The 26,135-nt window shown below is 34.5% G+C and overlaps 1 protein-coding gene across 9 annotated transcripts in view; it reads left to right on the top strand.

The window, feature by feature from the left end:
• FSCB (fibrous sheath CABYR binding protein) overlaps nucleotides 1-26,135 on the top strand; it is a 295,780-nt gene that overhangs the window by 170,735 nt on the left and 98,910 nt on the right. For all 9 annotated transcript variants that reach the window (XR_013386138.1, XR_013386140.1, XR_013386139.1 and 6 more), the window contains exon 2: nucleotides 24,393-24,506. The gene's annotated coding sequence lies outside the window, so the exon portion shown is untranslated. The remainder of the gene's footprint in view (nucleotides 1-24,392; nucleotides 24,507-26,135) is intronic.

Here is a 26,135-nt window from a genome sequence, read left to right as displayed (position 1 = left end):
AACATCTCTAGAACAGGATTTCTCAACCTTAGGACTACTGATATTTGAGATGGGACAGTTGTTTGTTGTGGGAAGCTTCCCTGTGCATTATAGGGCATTACACAGCTGCTCTGGCCTCTACTCACTAGATGCCAGTAGCACTCCTAATGTTGAAATTGAAAAATGTCACTAGACATGGCAAAATGTCCTTGGGGGAGAAAATCACACTGAGTTGAATACCACTGTTCTATAGAAAAGGTAGAACAGTGATGGCAATTTAATCAAACTCTAAAAATCTTTATACTATAAATAAAAGAGCTGCCCTAATCACCTTGTTTTTTATCCTATGGCCTCTCCACGATATGATATAGATTCTTAGGACTGATCTTGTGGGACATAAACGCTTTCCAAAAACTGAAAGTAAGCAGATAGGATATTGTTTATTGAATTAAAAAAAACAAAAACAAAAACAACCTATCAGGTATCACAGGACTCTGGACTGGGTATTACAATTTAGACCAATTTATCATGATTTTATAGAAAAATAAAGCCTCAATTATAGTGTAACCCTTTCAATATGCAAAAATCTTAAATATTTGGTAAATCTTATGGATGTGGCCTTCACACAAAATTAGGGAACCATATCTATCTTTAGCCAAACAAGCATTAAGTACTTGAAGATATTTTTTAAATTATGTAACTTCTTTGTCATAAAAATGTATGATTGGTAGAACAGTGATGCTTCAGAAGAGTCCAGTGATTTGCTTTTTTAATATTTTTTTAAACACCTTATCACAAATGGCAAACTTGGAGCCAGGAATTGTCATTTATATGAACTTAAATGATACAAAATCATTTTACTCCAGAGTTAGCGAACCATAAGGATTAAAGGCACTGCCCCTAAGACTGCTCTGACTTCTAACACCAATTGCAAGTTTGAGAGGGCTCTCAAAGCCACCCAGTTTTTTTTTTTTTTTAACTTAAGTAATAAAAATTTATTGACAATTCTTGGGATGGTTCTTATCACTTCCCAACCTGGAGAGAGGAACAAATACTGTAGGAAATCACTCAGAATTCACAGTGTCCTAATGCCTCTGGCCAACACAGGGATGAACAAAATTATTCTCCTGAAAATTGGTCAGTGTTTGTTCATCCAAGAAGAGTTGGGAAGATAGATGCAGAAGGGACTATCATATGATACTATGGGTGTGCTGGACCCTGAGCTGGCTCCTCAAACACCAGAAGGGAAAACATACCCATTTCTCTGGGAGTCAAAGCCACCCAGTTTTGATAATTGACCAGAAGGAGTCACAGAACTCACTGACAAGTATTATACTCTCTGTTATGGCTTATTACTGGGAAGGGATACAACCAAAGGAAGAGACTTTTATAGGACAGAGTCTAAGTCGGTTCCAAATGTGAAGCCTCCTTTGTCCTCAGGATATACCCTTACAGAATCGATGTGTGACACTATGCGCTGAGTATTGCCAATCAGGGAAGCTCAACCTAGCCTCAATGTTCAGAATTTGTAGGGGGCTCCATTATATAGTCATGATTGATTGATTGATTATGCTTGTGTTTGAAACCAAATGCTAGGTTACAGATGCCATGTGACCCATATCTCACACCCTAAAATATGATTGGTCTTTTGACATAACCAGTCCCCACTGCAGACTGTTGAGTGTGACAAGTTTCACCCATTTGGGAGGCTAGCCTCTCCTTTAAACAAAGACATTTCTATCAGATATGACATAGATTGCATCTCAAAAATTGAGGGCAAAGCTAGACTTCTCTTTGGGCAAAACCAAGTTCTTTACAGCATATATTTTAAAGGTAGAAACTTATAGAGCCTGTCTGACATATATGTGTAAATTATTGAGGATCCATTATGCTTCAGATGTTTTCAAATAAATTATTTCCTTAAATCCTCACATCAATTTATAATATAAGTGATAGTATCAGAAAGCCACAAGCACAATGATTAGACCTCATGTGTTACATTATTATTTTTATATTTTTTAAAATTTAAACTTAAATTTAAAGTCTTCCTGTTTAAATAGTGGTGGAATTTGCTTATTATTATGCAACATATGATTTGTCAGATCAGTCTTTTCCTAAGATCAGTGTTTATCCATTCCTCCCTTAAACTATAGTTATGGTTTCTAAAAATATATTTAAACATAACTTTGGGGTGCTTGAGTGGTGCAGTTGGTTAAGTGATCTGCTCCTGGTTTTGGCTCAGGTTGTGATCTCAGGGTCATGAGATTGAGTCCCCCCATCAGGCTCCAAGCTGATTAAGACTATCTCTCGCTCTAACCTCTGCTCCACTCCACCCCCACACATGTGCGCTCTCTCTAAAATAAATAAATCTTAAAAAATAAACATAACAAAATAAATTACTATAAAGAACCTAATCCTAATCGAACAGCTAATACCTAATAAGCCAGATTTTGAAGCTAGCTCTTTCGGTCCCATGGCTTCCTATTATTTCAATGCTGTATGATATAATAGAAAGTAGTATTCACAGGACTCTGGGATTGTCTTAGAACACATGAATAGCCTTTGGAAAATATTTCCATTGATCTGTGGGGACTCAATAGATGCTTACAGGCTTCTGGTCATCTGATATGATAAAGGAAACTGAGAAACATGTTGTTTTTGTGACTAAAATGAAAGTCCATGTGGCAAACCAGAAAATTTGTTTCAATTAATGTCCAGGACCATGTAATTTTGGTTCATGACTTTTTTGTTTATTGAATAGGCTATTTGCCATCTCAGAGATCAAATCAAATTTGGGTCATGATGGTCCCCTTTACAAAAGAGCATACTCTTACTTCTTCATTATGAGGAATATATTTTTGTATTGCCATTGACTATTGGACACAATCACTTTAGGAAGATTATCCTAGTTTACATAAGTGTTACACAGTATCCCTTCTAAGTCTAAAATGCTAATAGGACTTAAAGGATTACTTGGGACTCTTTCTTAAAAACACTTGTTTCTACTGTTTAAATAATGATACAATTTGCTTATTACTTATCAGATGAAAATTGATTCCATTTTTCAAGAGAGAAGTAAACTATGATTAATACCTCCTTGTGCAGTTTTGTAGTTAAAATTATTAAAATTATTCTGGCCTATCAGTCCTAGTAGTTGTTGAATGAAATAGTTTTAAGACATTCACAAAAAAGGTTTATTAACGGGCAGATAACCCCACTAGATTAAGTTGAAAAGAAATAAAGCATATCACAGTAGTTCACAAGTATCAAAGAGCATAAGCAATATTGGTGAAAACCTTAGTGGTGACATGTGAACCAGGCCTCTTTGAAACATCTAATTCTGCAAGCATCATTTCATGTAGCTTCTTTAAGAAATAGCAGGGCTCATTGAACACTGCACAGGCAAAAGGAGTACATTAGGCACTAAAATATTAAGATAGTAATAATAATACCTTATGTTGAATAATTCTTTGCATTTTCCAGAATGTTTTCTAATATATATAATCAATGAGAAGGAAGAGTATAGAACTGTCACTCAAACTTTTTAGTTGGCTGTCTTTGATGCCTTGCTCAGTGTCCTGCAGTTGTTAAAATGTTGGGACACCTCAAAGGAAAATGTGCTTGGCCGCCTGAAGAGATATTTATTGTGGTTTCCCTACCAGAAAACTTGTATTTTGTACTCCAAATCACAAAATTTTCCTGAGGTTTATTTGTCTCTAACAAGTGACTCCGGGTGATTCTCATGTCTATGCAGATTTCAGAACCACTGCCTTACTGAATCAAATAACCTGAGAATTCTTCTTAGGGAATAAGTATCCACAAATAGTGAAGAGCTTAAGTTAGGTGGTATCTAGTATAGGAATGGGAAAAACTGATAGTAAGATTAGGAGGTGTAGTAAATGAAGGTCACCTCTGTTGAGATTATAGGTATCCAAAAAGAATAATGTACTTCTACACAACAGAGAGGCATTGGCTAGAAGAAGAAATGGGCAGATCCACATGATATAATCAGATGTTTCTCTATTGCTTATCTGGATATGGAGCATAAGGGAAGAGCTTCAATCTTTTAGGGCCCATGATTGGCTGGAAATCTTGAAAAAATTGTTCCTCGTAAAGACTGCTAACTCTGGGAAACGAACTAGGGGTGGTGGAAGGGGAGGAGGGCGGGGGGTGGGAGTCAATGGGTGACGGGCACTGGGGGTTATTCTGTATGTTAGTAAATTGAACACCAATAAAAAATAAATTAAAAAAAAAAAAGAAAAGAAAAAAATTGTTCCTGTGAGACACTGAGAAACTGTGGGACATCACTGAGCTTCCAGGGACTGTAAACTGTTATAGAAAAATGGTGTAGAAAATTTGAATAACATGATTTGCCTATTGCAGCTCATATGATTTTCTATGATTCCCTCTTTCTTTTAATTTAAACTTAACAGCATCAAATTGTATGTTTGAATGTTAAAAATGCTGGGTCTAATTGGTTGTGTTTCCCTACATTTCTGGGTGAGGGCTTATGCTGATATATGACAATTACTCTTTGTCTTCATGTAACTGTGATTTATCATGCATCTGACTAAATGTATATATACATTATATTATTTGATTCTCTTTTTTTTCTTTTTTTTTAATTTTATTTATTCATGAGAGACACACAGAGAGAGAGAAAGAGAGAGGCACAGACACAGGCAGAGGGAGAAGCAGGCTCCATTCCATGCAGGGAGCCTGATGTGGGACTCGATCCCGGGTCTCCAGGACCACACCTGGGGCTGAAGGCGGTGCCAAGCCACTGAGCCACCCGGGATGCCCTATTATATGATTCTCAGTGCTCTACAATTGTACCTCAGGGGAGACTAGACTTGATTACATGAACTTGGTCCCCTTATAGTGGGCATATAGAAATAAAAGATCAGTCTCTACTTTCAAAGATTTCTTACCAAAGTAGGAGAAAAAGAAATAAAACGATTACCATACGTTATGATGGAGACTGTGAAAGAAATCAGTGTAAGTTTGTAGTATAGGTCACCAGGAGCACACAGATGAGAAGTTACCAGATCATTTTGGGAACAGAATAGGAAAATATTTCATGATGAGTTAAGTCTTAGACAAAGGAATAGGCTAGGCATAAAGGTATGCTAAGCAGGGATGCCCCTGTGGCTCAGGGTGTGATCCTGGGGTCTTGGGATCAAGTCCCACACTGGACTCCCTACATCAAGCCTCCTTCTCCTTCACCCTATGTCTCTGACTCTCTCTGTGTGTGTCTCTCATGAATAAATAAGTAAAATCTTAAAAAAAAAAAAGGTATGCTAAGTAAATGAAGTGGTGGTGATGGGCTTTCCAGCCAGAAGGGACATGACAGGAAATCTAGCAGGTGATAGAGGACACATCACATCTTCAAACAGTTCAATTTGTCCAGGGCATAGACCTTGAGGATTAGAACAGTAAGAGATGCTGCTCGTGGAGAGGCAGGCAGAGGATTGTGAAAGATTCTATTTGCCATCATAAGGAATTTGGATTTTTTAAAAAAGATTTTATTTATTCATGAGAGACAGAAAGAGAGAGAGAGAGAGAGAGAGAGAAAGAGAGAGAGAGAGAGAGAGAGAGAGGCAGAGACACAGGCAGAGGGAGAAGCAGGCTCCACGAAGGGAGCCTGATGTGGGACTCGATCCCGGGACTCCAGGATCATGTTCTGGGCCAAAGGCGGGCGCTAAACTGCTGAGCCACCCGGGGATCCCCAGGAATTTGGATTTTTCATGAAGGTAGTGGGTATTTGTTGAAGGCATGGAAACAGGAAGCTAAACAATGATTCAATGTGCAGCTTAGAAAGAATTTCTTATAGTGATATGAAGGATGTACTTCAGTCAGAGGATTTGGGGTTATAGAGATACTTGTTGGATGGCTACTAGAACAATCCAGATCAGAAATGAAGATGGAAGCAAAGTATTGACAGGAGTAAAATGATGCTAAAGAATGATTAGGGAGAGAAAAAAAATATGTGACTTGGTGATAGGTTGGATAGAGAGTGACAGAAGAAGGAAGGTTCATGAATACTTTGTGGATAATGGTGTCATTTATAAAGATGGCAATTCATAGTGGAATTAGATTTGGAGTAAGATTATAAACAGAGTTTGGGGTGTGTTGAGTTGTAAATGCTTTTGATATTGATGAAGAATTGCAAGTTACCACAAAATGCACATAATTGCTTTGCTTCACCAATTTGTAGCTCCCTTAATGTACACTATGTTCTTTCTGTGTCTGGCAAACATAAAATGTTTTCTTATCCAAAAAGTTGTAATATTTGCCATGGGTTGGTGAAAGAAGGTTTTGTTTTTGTATTTGTTTTTAATAACTGAGTGGAACAGTATATACAGTTAAAAAAAAAAAAAAAAGAAGAGAGGTGAGAGTAGAAGACTTGGAACAAGTTAAAAAGAAAAAGCAAACAGATATTGCTCCAAGCAGTATTTGAAGAGATAGAAGAACCAGGAAAGCATATTGTAAAGAAATCTAAGAGGAGAACATATCAAAGAGATATTAGTCTACAGCAACAGGCAAAACCAAAGAAAATAAAAATTAAGTTATATTGAGATTAGACTTAGCATGTGAAGAGACTTTAGTAAAAAGTAGGTTCATTTAGTATATGAGCAAAGAGATCAAATTAAAATTGCTTGGATAAAGAAGTGGTTTATGAAGAACTGACCAAGATGTACTTAATGTCTCCTCAGCTTGACTAAATTTTGGACAGGTTTCTTCTTGCCATCATTTTCTTTCAACATTTACAAAAAGTGTTTGTAATTGTAAATCCTTTCTCTGCTTCTTCTAGATGTAATTCTCCCAGCCTCTTAAGAGTTTTATAAACTCTCAGGAATGTCTTTCTCAAAGACTTGGAGTCACTCCTTTGCAGTATAATTGGGGAAGACAGTCTCTATCTCCTGGTCTCTATGGGAAGATAAAGTTATCCTTTTATTGATGCCAATTAGTAAACACAAATGGCTTAATCAGATTGACCAACCTCCTTTCTCCCCAATGTCTTCCAGTACTCTTACACTCACTCCAATGCTAAAAAAAAATCCTCTGCTTTTTATTTCACTAGACTTCATTTTCTTTGCTTTATTGCAATAGCCTTGATCCCAATTGTAATTGTCTTGAAAAAAAAAAAAATCTTCCTTGAATGTTTAACTGCCTGGTACAATTTTTCTTTGATAGAAATGACAGATAAGGTAGATTTTTCTTTCAAGAAGCATAGCAATGAGGGGAAGAGAGAGGGTAGAGTTTAGAAGGACTTAGTGTCAAAGATTTGTTGTTTATAAAGATAGGAAAGATATGGACATGTTTATATGTCCAAATGATAGTGCCATGACTCTAAAGCTATATTTTCTAATCCCTATCTTGGTTCTTTATGCTTGACTCAATGTCTTAGAGCTCTTGATCTTTACTTCTGACTTGAGATTTGGATTCCATCTCTTGGCTGATAGATGGAAGTTCACTGATGGTGTTTGTATCACCTCTTCCTCTTACCCCTGAGTTGACTATACTTTTATTTATTTTTTTATTTTTTTATTTTTTTTTAATTTTTATTTATTTATGATAGTCACAGAGAGAGAGAGAGAGAGAGAGAGAGGCAGAGACATAGGCAGAGGGAGAAGCAGGCTCCATGCACCGGGAGCCTGATGTGGGATTCGATCCTGGGTCTCCAGGATCGCGCCCTGGGCCAAAGGCAGGCGCCAAACCGCTGCGCCACCCAGGGATCCCTATACTTTTAAAATATACTTGTATTTCTTGTTTCTAACTTCAGACCAGTCCTTTTTTTCTTTAACACTGTAGACTTGTTAGTTTCCTCTCAAACATGTCATCTTTCTCTGAGTTTCTTATACTCCACAAATAAAGTATTTATAATAATAACTTTAACACTAAATGCCATGTAATTAACATGAAAATGTATAGTGTGTGAGTTTAAAGTGATTGCTATATCTTACTTGATATTGTATGTATTTTTTCACCCATCCATCCATCCAGATAACTAACAAACATTTATTGTGCCAGGTACAATGTTTATCCTTGGAAATATAGAAATTATTAATAGTACTATATAAATCTAGTGACATTTATTATGTCCCAGATGATACACTAAGCATTTTACACACATTAATTCATTTATTTCACAAATCTCTAGTAATCAAAAAATTACATTAAGGAATTGGCCTATGTGACTGTGGAAGCTGGCAAGTCCAAAAACTGGAGGTTGGGACAATTGGTTGGAGATCCAGGAAGAGCTAATGTTGCAGCTCAAGTCTGAAGGCAGTCTGGTAGCAGGTTCTCTCTTTTTGGGGAGATATCAATCTTTTTCTCCTAAGGCTTTCAATAGATAGGAAGAAGTTTGCCACATTATGGAGAGTAATCTGGTTTACTCAAAGTCTGATTTTAATGTTAATGTCATCTAAAAAATAAACTCCACAATGATATCTAGATTGTTGTTTGATCAAATACATGGGTACTAAGGCCTAAGCCAAGTTGACACATACAATTAATTATTACCTACCTTACATATATTTTATCTTTATAGCTCTCAACAACTCTATGAGGTATTATTATCAATGCTGTTTTATAGATGAGGGATTGGGAAAAAGAGGACAGTGGTTTGCCTTAGACGACAGTGTTGGTAAACTGTAGAATAAGAATTCAAACAGGCCATATAATTCAAAGCCAGTGTGCAAAAATACAATGTTTATAATTACAGATGAAGAAACAAAGGCATAGAGAAGTTAAGTAACTTGCCTATGTCACTCAGCTAGTAAGTGATAGATTCAGAATTTGAACCCAGATCTGATTTTAACGTCTCTACTATTAATTACCAGAGGGTAAACATTTTCAATTTCTGTGCCTAGGCAGCTCTTAGTCTATTAAGGAAGTCATATATGAAAACCGAAGTCATATATGAAAACAAATAGTTTGCATTGATAGGAAATGATTAACTCTTTAGAAAGGCCAAAATCTTCCTGGAAAATAGGACCCAGAACTTGGGTTTGAAATGAATAAAGCTTTATTAGTTGGACAAAAGCACATTATAGGAAGATTTTATAGCATGTGGAAGGTAAAAGTAAAGCTAGGTGTTGAGAGAGAGTAAGCATTTTGTGTAGCTAGCTTCCAGTGGTATAAAGTGTTTGTGGTTGTGAGGGTTGAATGAGCTGGAGATCAGGAGATGATGATGGCTATTCCACTTAGTTGGAGTGGGACTGGATTTTATTTTGTGGTTGGGGGAGCCAGTGAGGAATTTTGAAAAGGGGAGAGAAATTATTAGACTTTAGTTTTAGTAAAGATACTGTAGTCTGTCAGAAAAATTTGTGGAAGACTTTGAAATAGGCCAAAAACATTAGAAGAGGTCTTTAATCAAAATGTGTGTGGTATCTAGAGCGCACCCTGCTGGGTTATTTGATTCCATGGAGTTTGCATCTTTCTCTGTCTGAACTTTTTAAAACTATAAATTATGGATCATGGCAATGCAAATGACTCTTGTCCATAGATGTGCAAATTAATTCTGTTTGGTGGAAGGAAAATCAGTTTCCCTCCCTGCTGTGGAAAAAGTTTTGCAACTATTTATAAATTCAGTTCAGCGTTCCTGATTAGCTATATAAGTTTTTTTTTTTTTTTTAAGATTTTATTTATTTATTCATGAGAGACACACAGAGAGAGAGAGAGAAGCAGAGACATAGGCAGAGGAGAAGCAGGCTCCACACAGGAAGCCTGATGCAGGATTTGATCCTGGGACTCCGGGATCACGCCCGCAAAGGCAGACGCTCAACCGCTGAACCAGTGGTTCAGAAGTGTGATATTTCGAGTCCTTTCACCATATTACAACATCTTATTGGTTTCCTCATTAATTAATTAGTTAAATAAAATCATTAATAAATGTTCATTTTATATTTGTATAAAATTCATCATTTTACTTTAAAATGTTTTTTCTTAACAGGTTTGTCTTAAAGGAAGAGATGATATAATATGTACTAAGGCAATGTTAGCTATGGGGATAGAAGGAAGTTAATAGGTTACAGATGGCGTTGGGATATAGACTGACAGGACACAGTGCTCTGATGGGATATGGGAAGTAAGAAAGTATGAAGGTTCAAAAGTGATTCCCAGATTTCTGGCATGCTTGATTCATAAATAGTATTTTATCACTAAATGTCCTGCAGGAAAAATAGACATTTGGTAGACATTACAGTGAGCTTATTAGATACTTGGTGGTGGAGTTTAGAAGTATCTGAGACTAGAAGTTCTGGTTTGGGACTCAAGTTTATACATTTAAATTTATAAGAATAAAATGGAATAGGGTTGGAACAATGGGAATAGGTTGGAATGGGAATAGGTTGGAACAAGAAGAAAGGAAATGTAAGGTGAAAATACAAGTGGGTCCAAAGTAAAGCATTTTAAGGATAAGCAGAATGAAAATATCCAATAAAAGAGATTAAGAGATTAAAGATTAAGAGATTAAGAGATTAAAGAATAAATGTCTTTTATTTAGGATGGTGTTATGGAAGCCAAGGAAAGACAGAGTTCTAAGAAGGAAAGGCTAATCAATAATGTCAACTGCTACAAATTTGTCCATGGGATTTGGCAATGTCGAAGTCAGTGGTGGCCATAACCATTAAAGTTTAAATGTCCAGATGGGAAGATAGAAGCAACTTGTTGGGAATTAGAAAATTAGATAGAAAACAATCCCTACCTCCCTTCCCCTACTGTGGGAAGGGAGGTAGGGATGAATGCAGCGTTAAGGAAGAAATTTTTAAGACTGAACATAGCATAAGAAGAAAGCCATTTGAAGGCAATGATAAAAAGAAAGCTTCAAGTTAGATGGATGTATACAGGACTCAGAATCTAAGTATAGATATCAACCTTCAAAAAGAGGAAGATATTGTTTTACCCCGATACTCAGGAAAGGAAGAATAGCTAGGAGGAGCACAGGAGCTTTTCAGGTTAGAAAGCAGGAAGGTGAGAGAAATTTTATTCGATGACTTTCATTTTCATGTACTCAGAGTCAAGGAGTGAAATTCAAGAGGAAAGGTAAAATTATGACTAACTATTGGGTTGAATGAGAGTGGGAGCCAATGAAAGATAAAGTCTGAATGGTAAAATTAGTCTATTAAAAGTACCTTTGGTCTTGGTGTATTGCTTTTTCCAAGGTTTTCTTTTCCAGGTGTGGAACAATAAGGTGGTCATGAATGGCTGTTAAGAGATTTGCCTACTCTTAAACATCTTTTTCATCCTCTTATACTTTTTACCATTACTCTTCATAGTATGGTATAAGAAAACTATAGGGACATGGATTAGTCCCCCCAAATCTTAGCTAGATATGGGTAACTGCAACAGTCCTTCAAAACTGCTGCCCATCAGTTTAGATCCATTATAGGGAACACTGGGTCATGGGATGATATAATATAGAACAGATAATTTCCAGTGGAGTAAAATTATAACAGCAAGCTTTGTGGGTAGATAAGAACAAAAAAATATTATCTTGATTAGGAAGGGCAGATGGAGAAGGCATCATAAGTGAAATATATCAAAAGGGAAAATACGATGTTATGGATAAACTACATCTCACAATTTTGCTTAGAAACAGCCCAGGGATATGGCTAATGATGGTTATTTATCCGTTAGCAGTGCAGTATTTATAGATAAGGACCCAGTAGTTTTAGATTGACTCTTTCTATTAGAGCTTATCTCAGGTCACTTCAGTGTTTTCCACAGAAAAAGTAAACAATAGAAAGTACTGGAAATCCTGTGGCAACATCTTTTGTCATAAGCCTTCTGACTGTGAAATGAATATTAAAAAAAAAAAAACTAAGCTATGACTGTGATGAAGCATTGGGAAAATGATTTCAGAAACTTCTATCCAGTGGAAATAAAGCTTGATTAATTCCACCTGGTGATCAAATTTTCATGGGAAAATTCTATCTCATGGAGATATCTTAGGAGAAATTTTGTTTAGCAGCTGAGCCAAACATGGTAAAATAGTAATTTCACATAGTTGACTTTTTAGGAGAAAAGAATATGAATTGCTTTTATTTAATGAATCATTAAGAATAGCATATATAATATCCATGTGGCACTTTATGTGTAAAATACTGTATTTTCATTACATAGTTTCACAGAACTGGGTAATCATTTTCAAAGTTGATGCAATGATTTTTATCTCTCGAGAGAACTGCTTTGTGATCAGTAAGACCTAATATATATTGAGAACTCATGCATTGAATGTTGCTCTGAGTGGTCTATATGTGTTAAAATGTTTGCTCCTCATAACCACTCTATGATTTAGAGTATTATTATTCTTATTTTACATGTAAAAACTGAGCCATAGAGTTAAAAAACTTGGCAATTGACAAAGTAAGCATTTAGTGAAGCTTTAAACCCAAGTGAATTGATGAACTTGTGGAGGATACCTACCTCATCTTGCCAACTGTCTGCTTGGACTGAGTTTCCACATTTTTTTTTTTTGCATATTCTTCATTGCCTGTTACAAGGAACATACCTACTTGTAGCTCAGAGTGTTTTTCACCTGCTTTCTTCTGTTGCTGTGATTCTCAGACTTACATGCACTTAAAATCAAGGCATCTTAAAAAAAAATCATATTGCAGAGCTCTAATCCCAGAAATTCTAATTCTAGAAGTCTGAAGTGGGTTCCTTGAATTTGCATTCTGAACTGACTTCCCAGGTAATTATAAAGCAGGTGGTCTACGGAACACATTTTAAGAACTACCTCAGGGAATGGAACTAATTTTAGATTCTAGTCCTTTCTGGTGTGTCCTACTATAAATAACTGGATTCTGATGGATTATATTCTATGGTTAACATTGTGTAAGTATGTGTGAGTTTTCTGACTAAAAATAAAATGTTGGGTAATATTTTTAATGTTGAGTAATTTTTATGGTTAGATTAGTAATATCTTTGAGAGGCCCTTTTTATTTTTACTAGACATTTTATTTCACAAATATCCATACTGAACCTGACTCTTTGTTGTGAAATCTTAAAAAGTTTTACATATTATAGTCTTGGTCAAAATCATGGCATTAAAGCTTACTCAAAAGTTAGTGGGAAAACCATTACGAAAATGTGAGAAATGAGAACAGTAAATTTACTATTCTTTCCTCTGTTATGCTTTTTAAAGTTAAAACTATGTATCTAGGGCATTAAGTATATATGTGTGTGTGTGTGTGTGTGTGTATAACCTTTTTCTACTTCAACACTTTTCACTTTTCAATTTCAGTTTTCTAATAAAGGTGTATCATTTTTGTTTTAAATATTTTATTTATTTATTCATGAGGGACACACAGAGAGAGAGACAGAGACATAGGGAAAGGAAGGAGAAGCAGGCTCCATGCAGGGAGCCCAATGTGGGACTCCAAGATCACGCCCTGAGCTGAAGGGAGATGCTCAAACACTGAGCCACCCAGGCATCCCTAAAGGTGTATCTTCCTATCAAGTTCAGGAATCCAATCTCTATCTAGTGTTGAAATAACCTTCAGGAGAGCCACGGGCAATTTCTTAGTATTAATTACTTTTTCTAAATAGAGCTCTGTGGCAGTCAATATCATATTTTTGAATTTCTGTGGTAACAGTGGTGGTTAGGTGCTCAGCATTTAGGGGTTTCATTCCAGTGTGGAAGGATAGATCAGGAACCAGCTAAGGTAGGTGATAAGGAAATTAATTGGCCTCTACAAGCTGTTTCTCTCAAGGCAATAGGGCAGATAAATGCATAGTGTAAAAAAAAACCTGTGAGGCAAGACCACATGTAGATGGGACTCATCCACAGGACCAGCCTGATAACTAATTTGTATAGGCTGATACTGGTATGACAACAGAAAATGTTCAGTAAGCAGTAATATTTGAAATCAGGTAAATGATGACATTACTGATTTAGATGATGTGACCAAGATAGAACCCCAAGTAGCAACACTTATATCAAGCAAAATAGACTTAAACCACAAAAACCATAATAAGAGACAAAGAAGGACATTACATAATGATAAAGGGACCAATACAACAAGAGGATATAACTATTGTAAATACACACCCAACATTGGAGGACCTAAATATATAAAGCAAATATTAATAAACAAACCAGACAAAAACAGAAAAAAAACTGGAGAAAGCAAACATGTGGAAGTTAAACAACATGGTACTAAACAATAAATGGATCAACAAAGCAATCAAAGAAGAAATAAATAATTACACATAGCCAAAGAAAATATAACAGTCCAATTTTTGGAACACAGTGAAAGCATTTCTAAGAGAGGAATAGAGGTCTACCTAAAGAAAAAAAAAAGATCAAATAATCTTACACCTAAGTAGTTAAAGGAACTAGAAAAAGAAGGAAAACAAAACCCAAGCTAAGTGGAAGGAGGAAATAATAAAGATCAGAGTAGAAAAAATGAAATAGAGGCTACAAAAACAATAGAAAAAAATCAATGAAACCAAGAGCTGGTTCTTTGAAAAGAAACACAATGGATAAACCCTTAGCCAGACTCACTGAGAAAAAAATAGAAAGGACCTAAATAACATCAGAAATGGTAGAGAAATAACAACTGACACTGTAGAAATACAAAAAAATTATGAGAATATTATGAAAAACTATATGCCAACAAATTGGACAACTGGGAAGAAATGGATTAATTCCTAGAAACATACAATCTTACAAAGCTGAATCAGGAAGAAAGAAAATATGAACAGATCAATTATTAGTAACAAAATTGAAACCGTAATAAAAAAATTCCAAAAAATCAAAGTCCAGGACCAGATGGATTTACAGGTGAATTGTACCAGATATTTCTCTTCAAATTATTTCAAAAATAAGAGAGGAAGGAAAGCTTTCAAATACATCCTACAAGGCCAGTAGTACCCTGATACCAAATAATACCCAGTATTACCCTGATACCAAAACCAGACAAAGGCATTTCAGAAGAAAATTATAATATCCTTGAACATGGATGCAAAAGTTTTTTTTTTTTTTTTTTGGATGCAAAAGTCTTCAACAGAATATTAGCAAAAACACATTCAACAATATATTAAAAGGATCATTCACCACAATTAAGTAGAATTTGTTCTGGGGGTGCAAGCATAGTTCAATATTTGCATTTCAATGAAAGTAATGTACCACATGAATAAAAGAAAGGATAAAAATCATATAATATCAATAGATGTGGAAAAAGTATTTGACAAAATTTAACAACATGACAATTCAACAAAGTGGGTTTAGAGGTAACATACTTTAATATAATACAGGCCATATATGGAAAACCTATAGCTAACATCATACTCAATGGTGAAAAACAGAGAGCTTTTCCTTTAAAATTAGGAATATGACAAAGATGTCCACTCTCACCACTTTTATTCAACACTGGAAGTTCTAGCCACAGTAATCAGAGAAGAAAAAGAAAGAAAAAATATTCAAATTGGTAAGAAAGAAGAGAGATGACATTCTATATATATATATATAGAAAACCCTAAAGACTTCATGAAAAATCTACTAGAACTGATAAATGAATTCAGTAAGGTCACGGCATATTAAAAAAAATTAATACTCAGAAATGGGTAGCATTTCTATACACTAGTAATGAAGTAGCAGAAAGAGACATTTAGAAAATAATTCCATTTACAATTAAACCAAAAAGAACAAAATACTTAACCAAGGAGGTGAGAGACTATACACTAAAAACTTTTAAAAAATGATGAAAGAAGCTGAAAGATGACACAAAAAAATGGAAAGATATTCCATGCTCATGGATTGGAAGAACTAATACTGTTTGAATGTTTTTTCTACACAAAGCTGTCTACAGATTCTATGTAATCCCTATCAAAATACCAACAGCATTTTTTACAGAAGTAGAGCAAAAAGTACTAAGAATTGTAGAGAACCCCAAAAGTCCCCAAATAGCCTAAGGAGTCTTGAGAAAGAACAAAGTTGGAGGGATCACAATTCCATATTTCAAAATATACTACGTAGCTATAGTAATCAAAACAGTTTGGTATTAGCACAAAAATGGACATATAAATTAATGGAATTGCATAGAAAGCCTAGCAATAAACCAATACTTATATGGTCAATTAATCTATGACAAAGGAGGCAAGAGTATACAACGAGGAAAAAGACAGTCTTTTCAATAAATTATGCTGGAAAAACTAGACAGCTACATGCAAAAGAATGAAACTAGACCATTTTCTAACACCATACAAAAATAAACTCAAAATAGATTAAAGACCTAAATGTGAGACCTGAAACAATAAAAATCCTAGAAGAGAAGAAAGGCAGTAATTTCCCTGATATTGAGTATACCAATATTTTTTAGATATGTCTTCTAGGGCACGTGAAACAAAAGTGAAAATAAACTATTGGGACTACATCAAAATAAAAAGCTTTTGCACAGCATAGGAAACCATTAACAAAACAAAAAGGCAACCTGTTGATGGGAGAAGATATTTGCAAATGCTATATCCAACAAGGAATTGATTATTCCAAATATAAAAAGAATTTATACGGCTCAACACCAAAAATACCCAAATAATCCAATTAAAATATGAGCAGAGGACCTGAACAGACATTTTTCCAAAGACATACAGATGGCCCACAGACGCATGAAAAGTTGCTCAACATCACTAATCGTCAGGGAAATGCAAATCAAAACTATGATGAGATATCATCTTACACCTGTAAGAAAAGACAAAAAGTAAGTATTGACAAGGATGCACTGTTGGGAGTGGAGAATGTAAAATGATGCAGCCACTGTAGAATACAGTATGGAGGTTCCTCAAAAAATTAGAAAAAATACCATATGATCCAATAATTCCATTACTGGGAAATGAAAACACTAACTTGAAAAAAAATATATGGGTTCCTATGGTAATGCAGCATTATTTACAATGGCCAAGACATGGAAACAACTTGTGTCCATCAATAGATAAATGGGTAAGAAAGGTGTGATTATGCGCGCGCACACACACACACACACACACACATACACACACACAATGGAATATTACTTGGCCATACAAAAACAAGAGATCTTGCCATGCAACAAAATAGTTAAACCCAGAAGGCATGATGCTAAGTGAAATAAGTCAGATTGAAAAAGACCAATACCATATAATTATATTCATATGTGGAATCTAAAAAATAAAACAAACAAAAAGTAGAATCAAACCTATAAATACAAAGAGCAAATTGATATTTGCTGGAGGAAAGGAGTTGGGAGGATGGGTGAAATGGATGAAGGCGAGTGGTAGACACAGGCTTCTCGTTATGGAATGAGTAAGTCATGGGGATAAAAGGTACATCATAGGCAATATAGTAATTGCCATTTACATGAGGACGGATGGTAGCTACATTTGTGGTGAGCATAACATACCATATAGAGAAGTTGAATCACTAAGTTGTATATGTGAAACTAATTTGACATCACCAATTATACTCAAAAAACTAACTAAAAAAAAAAAAAGACAGCACACTTCAGTTGCATCATGATAGGAATGGCAAGTGGTTGGTCATGATGATGATGGTGAAAAAAGTTTAGAGGCTATAAGTACAATAAGTTAACCCAGAACTCCTATCTGATATAATTCTGAGTATATATGGATCTATTTACTTTGGTAAAAATTATTTAGGTATTAGGGCTAGTGGTCTGGATTGGCAGATATATGTGAGAATCTGGGAAATGAATCTCATGATGATAGAATCTCTCTTTGCTACCAGTAAATTAATGACACAGCTTAAAAAAATCTAAGGCATGCCTGAAAATTCCTCTCCTAAATTCTAAGGGGACAAGAAAATTATAGTACAATGACATAAGAACTGAAAAAAAATATAAAAGACAAAGTGAGGGATCCCTGGGTGGCGCAGCGGTTTAGCGCCTGCCTTTGGCCCAGGGCGCGATCCTGGAGACCCAGGATCGAATCCCACATCGGGCTCCCAGTGCATGGAGCCTGCTTCTCCCTCTGCCTGTGTCTCTGCCTCTCTCTCTCTGTGACTATCATAAATAAATAATTAAAAATTAAAAAAAAAAGAAAAATAAAGTCTGACTTTTTTAAAAAAAAATAAAAGACAAAGTGAAAGGAAATAAGGAAGAATAATAAAATGAGATTACAAGAAATGTAGGAATACATGGTATGAACATCTCTCAGTGTCTAAAGGTGGGACACCAAGTCAATTCTAAGTTTCCTAATGAGTCAAAACAGTAAATTAGGACAAATTGAACGATTCACATTGTCCATATATGATAAAATATATCTAAAAAACCACAACACAACTGCTTGAAGTTTTGGAAAAATATTTCCTGTGCTTGTTACAAAGGAGACATAAAGTGAAAAAAGTGAATAATATAGAATAGATAATTAACCTATGTAGAGTAGATACAATGTAGAATAGATGTAGAATGTATATGTAGAATAGATAACTTAAACTAAAGCATAGTTTAACAAAAGTAATTCTATGGAAGGCCCAGATGGTATAGTCTGAATTGATCCTTGCATAGCACATAAAGGAGCAAAAGAATAGAATTGCACCCTTTGTGGACCATGCTCCATAAAGGCTTTTGAGGAATAGTACTGATAACTTCTGGCAAAATCCTTAGTTGGGGTTATTCCATGTTTGTGATGAAAGGAAGATTCCTATGTCTTAATATATACTGAATGGAGTATAGAGTTCTCATACTTTTATTAAAATTAAGGAATTAAAAACTGTATTGAAGAGGTAGCTACTCTATAGGGTTAGCCATAGGCAAAGTAAAAAATGTCCAAGACTAGATTCAGTTTTGCTTTGGCTCCAGCCCTTGAACAAATGAAAGATCAAGTGCTCCAAGTTCCAAATTATGGAGCATCTGTGAGACTATCATAGTTTGGAAATTTTCAAATAAATAAATAAATAAATAAATAAATAAATAAATAAATAAATAACACTCCTTAGTAAGAAAAGGAGATTTTATATCTATTCATATGACATGTGTCTGTCAGAATTTATGAGCTAGCATTCTTCCTGCTTTTAGCTAGCTCACAAGGCCCTTTGTTGAGGTCAGTCTAGGTTTATTATATTATATCCCTAGCATTGAGGAGAGAACTTAATTGTTCTCCTTGATGTGAAGTAGGGATGGAGAGCATATGTTAGGTTATTTACCATGTGTAGGTGGGCGAATGTGCTCTGTACCATGATGATGATATAATAATGATAAGTGTTTATTAATATTTACTATATGTTTGGTACCTACTGAGCACATCATGCATTTTTATTTCACTTGATTTTGAGCAACCACTTAGTTGTTATTAAGTATAATTGTTCTCAATTTACAGCTATGGAAATTGAAGGTTAGAGTTTAAATAGGTAACCTGCATTTGAACAACTACAAGGTGGAATGTGTAACCAAATGGACTTATTCCAAAGCCTGTGTTCTTTCATGTTTACCAGCACTATTTGGCTTTGCATATTTGCTTTTCAGTTTTACCATCTATAGATTGTACATGGATCAGAGACCAGGTCAAGGGCCTTTGGCCACTCAGTATAAGGGAAGTGTGTTGCCAGACTGAAAGCTTAGTTATGATCTTAGGATGGGGGGTGTGCCCCACTAATTTTTAGGAAAATAACTGTTAACTGTTTATTATAACCAGCCTGGCATATTTGATTAAAATATTTTTATGTCCTCTCAGAACCCTTGAAAATTAGTATATGATCTAGGTCTTTTAAAAAATTTCATAGAAAATGAGTTATACTTTATTGTTAAAATTAAAACTTTTGTTTTAAAGATTTTATTTATTCATTCATGAAGGACACACAGAGAGAGACAGAGACACAGGCAGAGGGAGAAGCAGGCTCCATGCAGGAAGCCTGATGTGGGACTCGATTCTGGGACTCCAGGATCACACCCTGAGCCAAAGGCAGACACTCAAGGGCTGAGCCACCCAGGGAGTCCCTGAAAGTAAAACTTTTTTGAATTATTAAATAGTCTTATATTTTAATATGTCTTAAAATACTATTAGTCATATCTGTGAGTAATTTGATTCTGGGTTCTTTGTCAGAATTCATTACTGATGCTGTAGTCTTTCAAAGAGCAATTTTGATTCACATTATGGCAATCTAATTTACAAAATGATTTCCAGAAAGACATTATGATAAATGACTAAGAATGCATGCACATATTGTCTTCATAGTGTAAACCTTAGCAAAGTGCAAAAATCTCTACTTCAAGAAATACTATTCACATTCATAAAAACGTAAGGATGAAAAATGTGTATATATACTGTTAAAAAAATATACGCTCTACAGTCATTAGTTTTATACTTTACAAACAAACCCTGAAGGATATGGATAAACTGTCTTAAGGTAGTTTTGCTTTGAGGTAGTATATCCTAATGTAGTTCTAGTATAGAGTCATACATTCTCCTTCATTTCGTAAGGATACTGTCCTGGTGTCTATGAGCTTAGGGTTTGCAAAGAAGTATATGAAAGAGTTAATCAGATAAGGCTTCTTAGGAGAGCAAATTTTTAAGCCAGATTTTGAAATGATTGACAAAGAAGGATATTTCATGAGGTGCAAAAGATATGGGAAAATAGAGATTGGATTTTATTTTTTTTATTTTTTATTTTTTTTTAGAGATTGGATTTTAAAATATCCTCCAGGATGATAAGAAGGAGGAACACTGGGTAAGTAATATGTAAGGAGTTAAGAAAGATGAGAGGGATAACAATGCGGAGTTTTTAGTAAAGGACTGAAGCATTTAAATTGGGTTCATTGGCAGTGGAAAATTATATCCTAATACAGCCTTGTGTAGCAGATATGGTAAAAACAAATAAAAGACTAGTTTGTGTGAGACAAATGACTAAGAGTAACTGAGATTTGTTCAGTAAATTTTTTTTCTTTTTTGTTCAGTAAATTTTATGTTCAAGTACCTCTATTTGGCACTAAGATATGCAGTGAATTAGAAATAATTCCTTCCTTCAACCCAATTTGGTCATAGTCTTAGAGAGAATACTGGAGTATATGTAATATAAATAGAGGTGCTTTAAGAACAAAAATAAATTTCAAAAGTTTACTTTTAATTTGAAAAAATTGAGGAATATGTAATAAAGAAATGACTTATAAGCTGGTTTTGAAGGATTAATAGGACTTCACTAGACATGGCTAAAGGAAACCATTTCAGGTGGAAGTAGTAGAGTTGGCCAGAGGGAGGGGTAGCAGAGACAAGACTGCTGGTTGGTGCATTGGAAGGAATATGTAAGATATTGATAGGTGTTTGAAGCCTGTCGTAAAATTAGTGTCTAAATCTACATGTAGATCAAGGCTCGGTAAATAGGAAGAACTGTTAAGTTAGCAAATGACTTTTTCCTCCACTTGTTTCTTATGTGAAAATTATGATATGACTGAAGCAAAGAATTCTGATATAAAGTGTTAACAAAGCTCAATAGGCTGGCATCATAAAGCGACTTGAAATGTATATTGCTTTCACTTATATTTTCTAATTCCATCCTCTCAAAAACTTTATGAGTCATGGGGAAAATATTATTCTCCTATCCCATCTGAGATTATTTAGATTTAGAGACACTTGCTCCAGGTCACTCAATTAGGAAGTGGTAGAGAAGGGTTTCAACCCAGGTTTCCTGATGTCAGGTTTAGTCTTATTATACCACACATGCAAAATGACAAAAGAAACAAACATTGGAACTGACTGATGAATAGTAATACAAAGGGAGAATCACCATAGAGGAAAGTAGAAATATGTCTGAAAATGTCAAATTTCCTAGTTAGAGAGCTTTCTAGTCCATTATTTTAAGAGACAACATTTCTTCTACTGGTTGATGGTATAGCTATGAAATGGCCAACTGCTGAGACACACTATTAAATTGCTATATCTGAATTTGAAATCAGTTGGTCTGGTCATGCCTCATTTAGTTGTTTTTTGAATGGACAATGGTGAACCTATCCTTTGTAACAGATAGAAATGAATGAGCTCCTACTAACAGGGTTCCATATTCTATGAAATTCATGTTTACTCATAATTTTTATCGTAAGGGCAAAAGGGAGAAAAGAATTCTTTAAGGAATTATTGTAGGATGTCTAGAAAAACAGAAAAATAAATACAGTCTCCTATTATACAATCTTTTTCTTTTTGGTCTTTTTAAACAGAAACAAGGAATTTTAAGTGCTTTAGTAATCAATCTTCACAATGTTCCTATAAGTCAAGTAGGTGGTAAGAATTACTATTAAGAAGAGAAGTTATTCATTTATTTGTTGCAATAAAAAGACATGTGGAGACCAGAAACTTGCAGTAAGAACACTTTAGTTTGAAATATTACACATAATAACAGAGAATAAAGAATTATCCAAGGGAGGAAAAAATTAAATCTAACTACTGTATTGGAATATGGAAATGTTTTCTCATAATGAGTGAAAATAGAAAATAAATCATAATGAAGATTAAAAATAGAAAAATTCATGACACTTCAGCTAAATTCAATAAACATTTATTGAGTGCCTAATGAATTTAAACTTTAATCATTTTCTGTTTCTAGTTATGTTGAAAAATGCTGTTTCTTAAGGGCCAAATATTAAAAATATTTTTTAAATGCTAAAGAAGTTTCCCTGAAAATATAAGCAGTATATGAAAATGAGCTTTAATAATGATTCTAGTTGTGAGCAGTTGTAAGGAAGGGGAAGCAATAAAAATTCTTAGTAGGACCTCTGCGAAGGATTGCTTAAATTATAAAAGAGAAAACAGACACAAGAATAGCCTCTGTATTTAAGTACAGATTATGGAAAAGTGTTAAATAAAGGGTCATGATTATTCATTTTCAGTGTGCACAAAATAAAAGGAAAAAAAATATGCCATAACATGAAGTTTTAGTAGATATTTGGAAAGATTTCCCAGCAATGATCATTGCCTAATGCAATGATAGATTGGGTTTTTATTAAGATAGTTTGTAGAACATTTTTAGGCAAGAAAGGAGGTAGAGATACTGAGTTATATGATTCTTAAGGTCCTGTGTGTGTGTGTGTGTGTGTGTGTATTAAGGCTATTTTTTTCAAAAGATTGCTAAATTCATTGTTAAATTCCATTAAATGATAGATTACTGTTCTCTTCAGATCGTCTCTTGAATGTGTATGAGTCTACATGTCTTAAAAAAAATCCAAGGAAATGCTTTCATGCTGAACTTTGCTATTCCCAGCAATCAAAAGTTTGTCCAAAACAATTAATTGAAGATGGAAAAATCAATTCCTCAATTTATATTGTGTATGTATTGTGAGAGTTCTCCAGATTTTAGAGTAGGTCAAGATGCCTTCCCTGTCAGTTAGATGCCCAACGCCATGACCACTGGTCCCTGTCAGGGAGGAAGGGCTTCTAGCTGGTAGTGAGTTCATATTCCAGAAGGTATATATCCCTTCCAGAAGCATACAGATTTTTAAAAGAGAAATTGATGGGTAAGGCAATACTTACCCTAAAGGAAAAAAGCTCTAAAATTTCAGCCAGAGGGAATGGGGCAGCCATGATATTGACAGAAGTCCATTTAATCACACTATAAAAGTGACTGTGCTTAAGGTTGGTGTAGGAACATGATATAATAAAATAGCAAATTGATAAAGTCACCAGGAAGAAATCACTGGAGAGAGAAAAAGAAATCAGAAAGGAGAAGAAAACTAAGAGAGGGAAGGTGATGATGGAGAAGGGAGATAGACATGGAGGGATGATTAAAAGTAGATAGATCCTGAAGGACTATATCCTGTTCTGAAGTAGCTAAAGGAAGTATGTCTATATGGTACTAAACATAACCATATGTTGCTAAACAACTGATCAATTTAATGTAAAAATTAAGATTGTTCTTACTTATGTAGATCTAATCTTAGCTGCCTTTTTTAAAAAAATTCTTATCTTCTTCTCTCTTCATCTCCTTTTCTCACTTCCCACTTGTCCTTGAATTTCTTCCCATTAGATCTGTCATCTATTATCTATCTATCTATCTATCTATCTATCTATCTATCTATCTATCTATCATCTATCTATCTATCTATCTATCTATCTATCTATCTATCTATCATCATTTCTCTGTGTTTATTTTGATTCTTCTAACAATACTTTCAAGACACCAGAGATGAAAATGGATTGTAGTCTTCCTAACAACAGCTTCTTGATAACTTACATGTGAACCTCAAAATTAGATCAGTGTTTTTCTTAATGTAGTTCAAGCCTTGACAAAGATATACATTTCTTAAGATGTGGATCTATTGCTTAAGAATCATCAGTGAAGATTGCAGTGATGATTTATGTGCTGGATTCTGTATTTTTAACAAGTTTTATGAATTTTATGCACTACAATATTTGAGATGTATTACTGTAAAGATATAGAAACTGTAAAGATATAGAAACTTAAAAGTAATAAATGTTTCTGATTTTAGGTATATACTCTTTTTGAAATATCAATGCAAGTAGAGAGGCCAGAAAAATGAAGCTGGATGGTGTTGGAGGAAGACTTCCAAGGACTGCTCTCAGAAGGCTAACAACAGGTTAAGGTGAATGTGTCACTGTTCTCTACATTCTTCTTACTGCTGTTAAAAAAAAAAAAAAAAGGAATCATTGAAATGCTGAGTGCTTAACTTCTTTCAGCAGTAAGCCTCATAAGAACATCAATAAAAATTTAAGATTTCTTTTTTCTTTCCTCTTATTTTTCTAGCTTGCATGAATGTCTCTCATCACCCTGCCTAACCTCTTCCCTACAACATTTTTCTTTTTGAAACTTGAGCTCTGCTTTCAATACTTTTGCTATTATGCAAAAGGTGATTTGGGGAAAGAGTCTTTTAGAAAAGTTTTACACATTTATGTTAAAGTTTTGACAATAGTTAAGAAAAATGGAATTTGTTACTGCTACCTCAATGAAATTATTCTTCTGTAAATACTTCAAAGATGATTTCTAGGCAATTAGCACTGTGAACAAGTTTGATTGTTTATTGATTTCTGAGTATAACAATTTTTTTGGAGGAAATGTTTAAATTTGCCTGAAATTAGGTTGTTTTTTTACCTGAAACTTTATTTTTTTTATTTTCTATTTTTTTACCTGAAACTTTAAAGTGGTTGAAATTAATCACGTTTTGAAAGTTCAGGGTCTAGCCAGCTGATGAAGATATAGCCAACAAATTTCTCCATAAGTCTGTTAAATAAAAAGGGCGTCTTTCATAAGCCATATAATCTCTTGCATTAGATTTTATGATTATATTTTTCTTCTCCTTAATTCTTTCAAGGTGATAATTGGCTAAAGAAAGACTACTGAGGAATAAATTTTTATGCAAAGTGATTCTAGTGGTTTCATAATTATTCTAGATAAATGTGGAAAACTTTCAAGCATCTTTGGAGTTTGGTGTAATATGATATGTATGAATGTTATATTTTAGTTCTAGTGTAATATGATAAAGTTATTACTTTGGAAGAAAAATTTCATATCCTTATGGGTCCCCCAAGATAGTCTTTTCTACGAAAGAAAAAACATAAGACATTAGCTCAGCCTCTTGGTTTATAAACTGTGCAGCTTTGGGTATATTGTTAGAGTTTTAAAAGCAAGGAAATACAAATTATAAAGAAGCCTATGAGTTATGGTCGAATGCAAAATTTAGTTAATTTTTGGAAGTGTATCCTGTAAGCCAATTATCCAGATCTTATTAAGATTAGATGTATTTCTATCCCAGATTTTTTTCTTGCTATTTAGCTCAGAACAGTTCCACACTAGTAGAGGGAAACAGAGAATTAAAGTAATTACCTGAAGATTTCAAGTGAGAAAGTGATTCTCTTTAAATATTAAGTTTAATGAGGCTTTAAAAAGTTGTTTTAGTTGACCTGAGTTGGACTTCCCAACCCACCTTCAATTGCCAATTGAATTTAATACTAAATACAAATAGTTTTTGGGGAAAAAAGAGGCTTCTTTATGGAGGATATATGGTCAAAGAATTAGAGAGAAGTAGACCTTCTAGTTAGGGGGCCAGCTCACTCTACCCCTTAATTCTCCACAGGAGGCTCTAAGACAGGTTACTCACAAATTTCAAGACTTCTGTATGAATAGGGTTGCTAGGATTTCAGGGATCTCCTTAGGACCATGTGATAATTTTCTGAAACCAGGGTTCAGCCCTGGGCTTTGCCCATTCTCTCCCATC

Source organism: Canis aureus, chromosome 9 (assembly GCF_053574225.1).
Source record: "Canis aureus isolate CA01 chromosome 9, VMU_Caureus_v.1.0, whole genome shotgun sequence".
NCBI lineage: Eukaryota > Metazoa > Chordata > Mammalia > Carnivora > Canidae > Canis > Canis aureus.
Note: the sequence above shows the minus strand (reverse complement) of the source record. Positions and strands in the feature narration are given on the sequence as shown.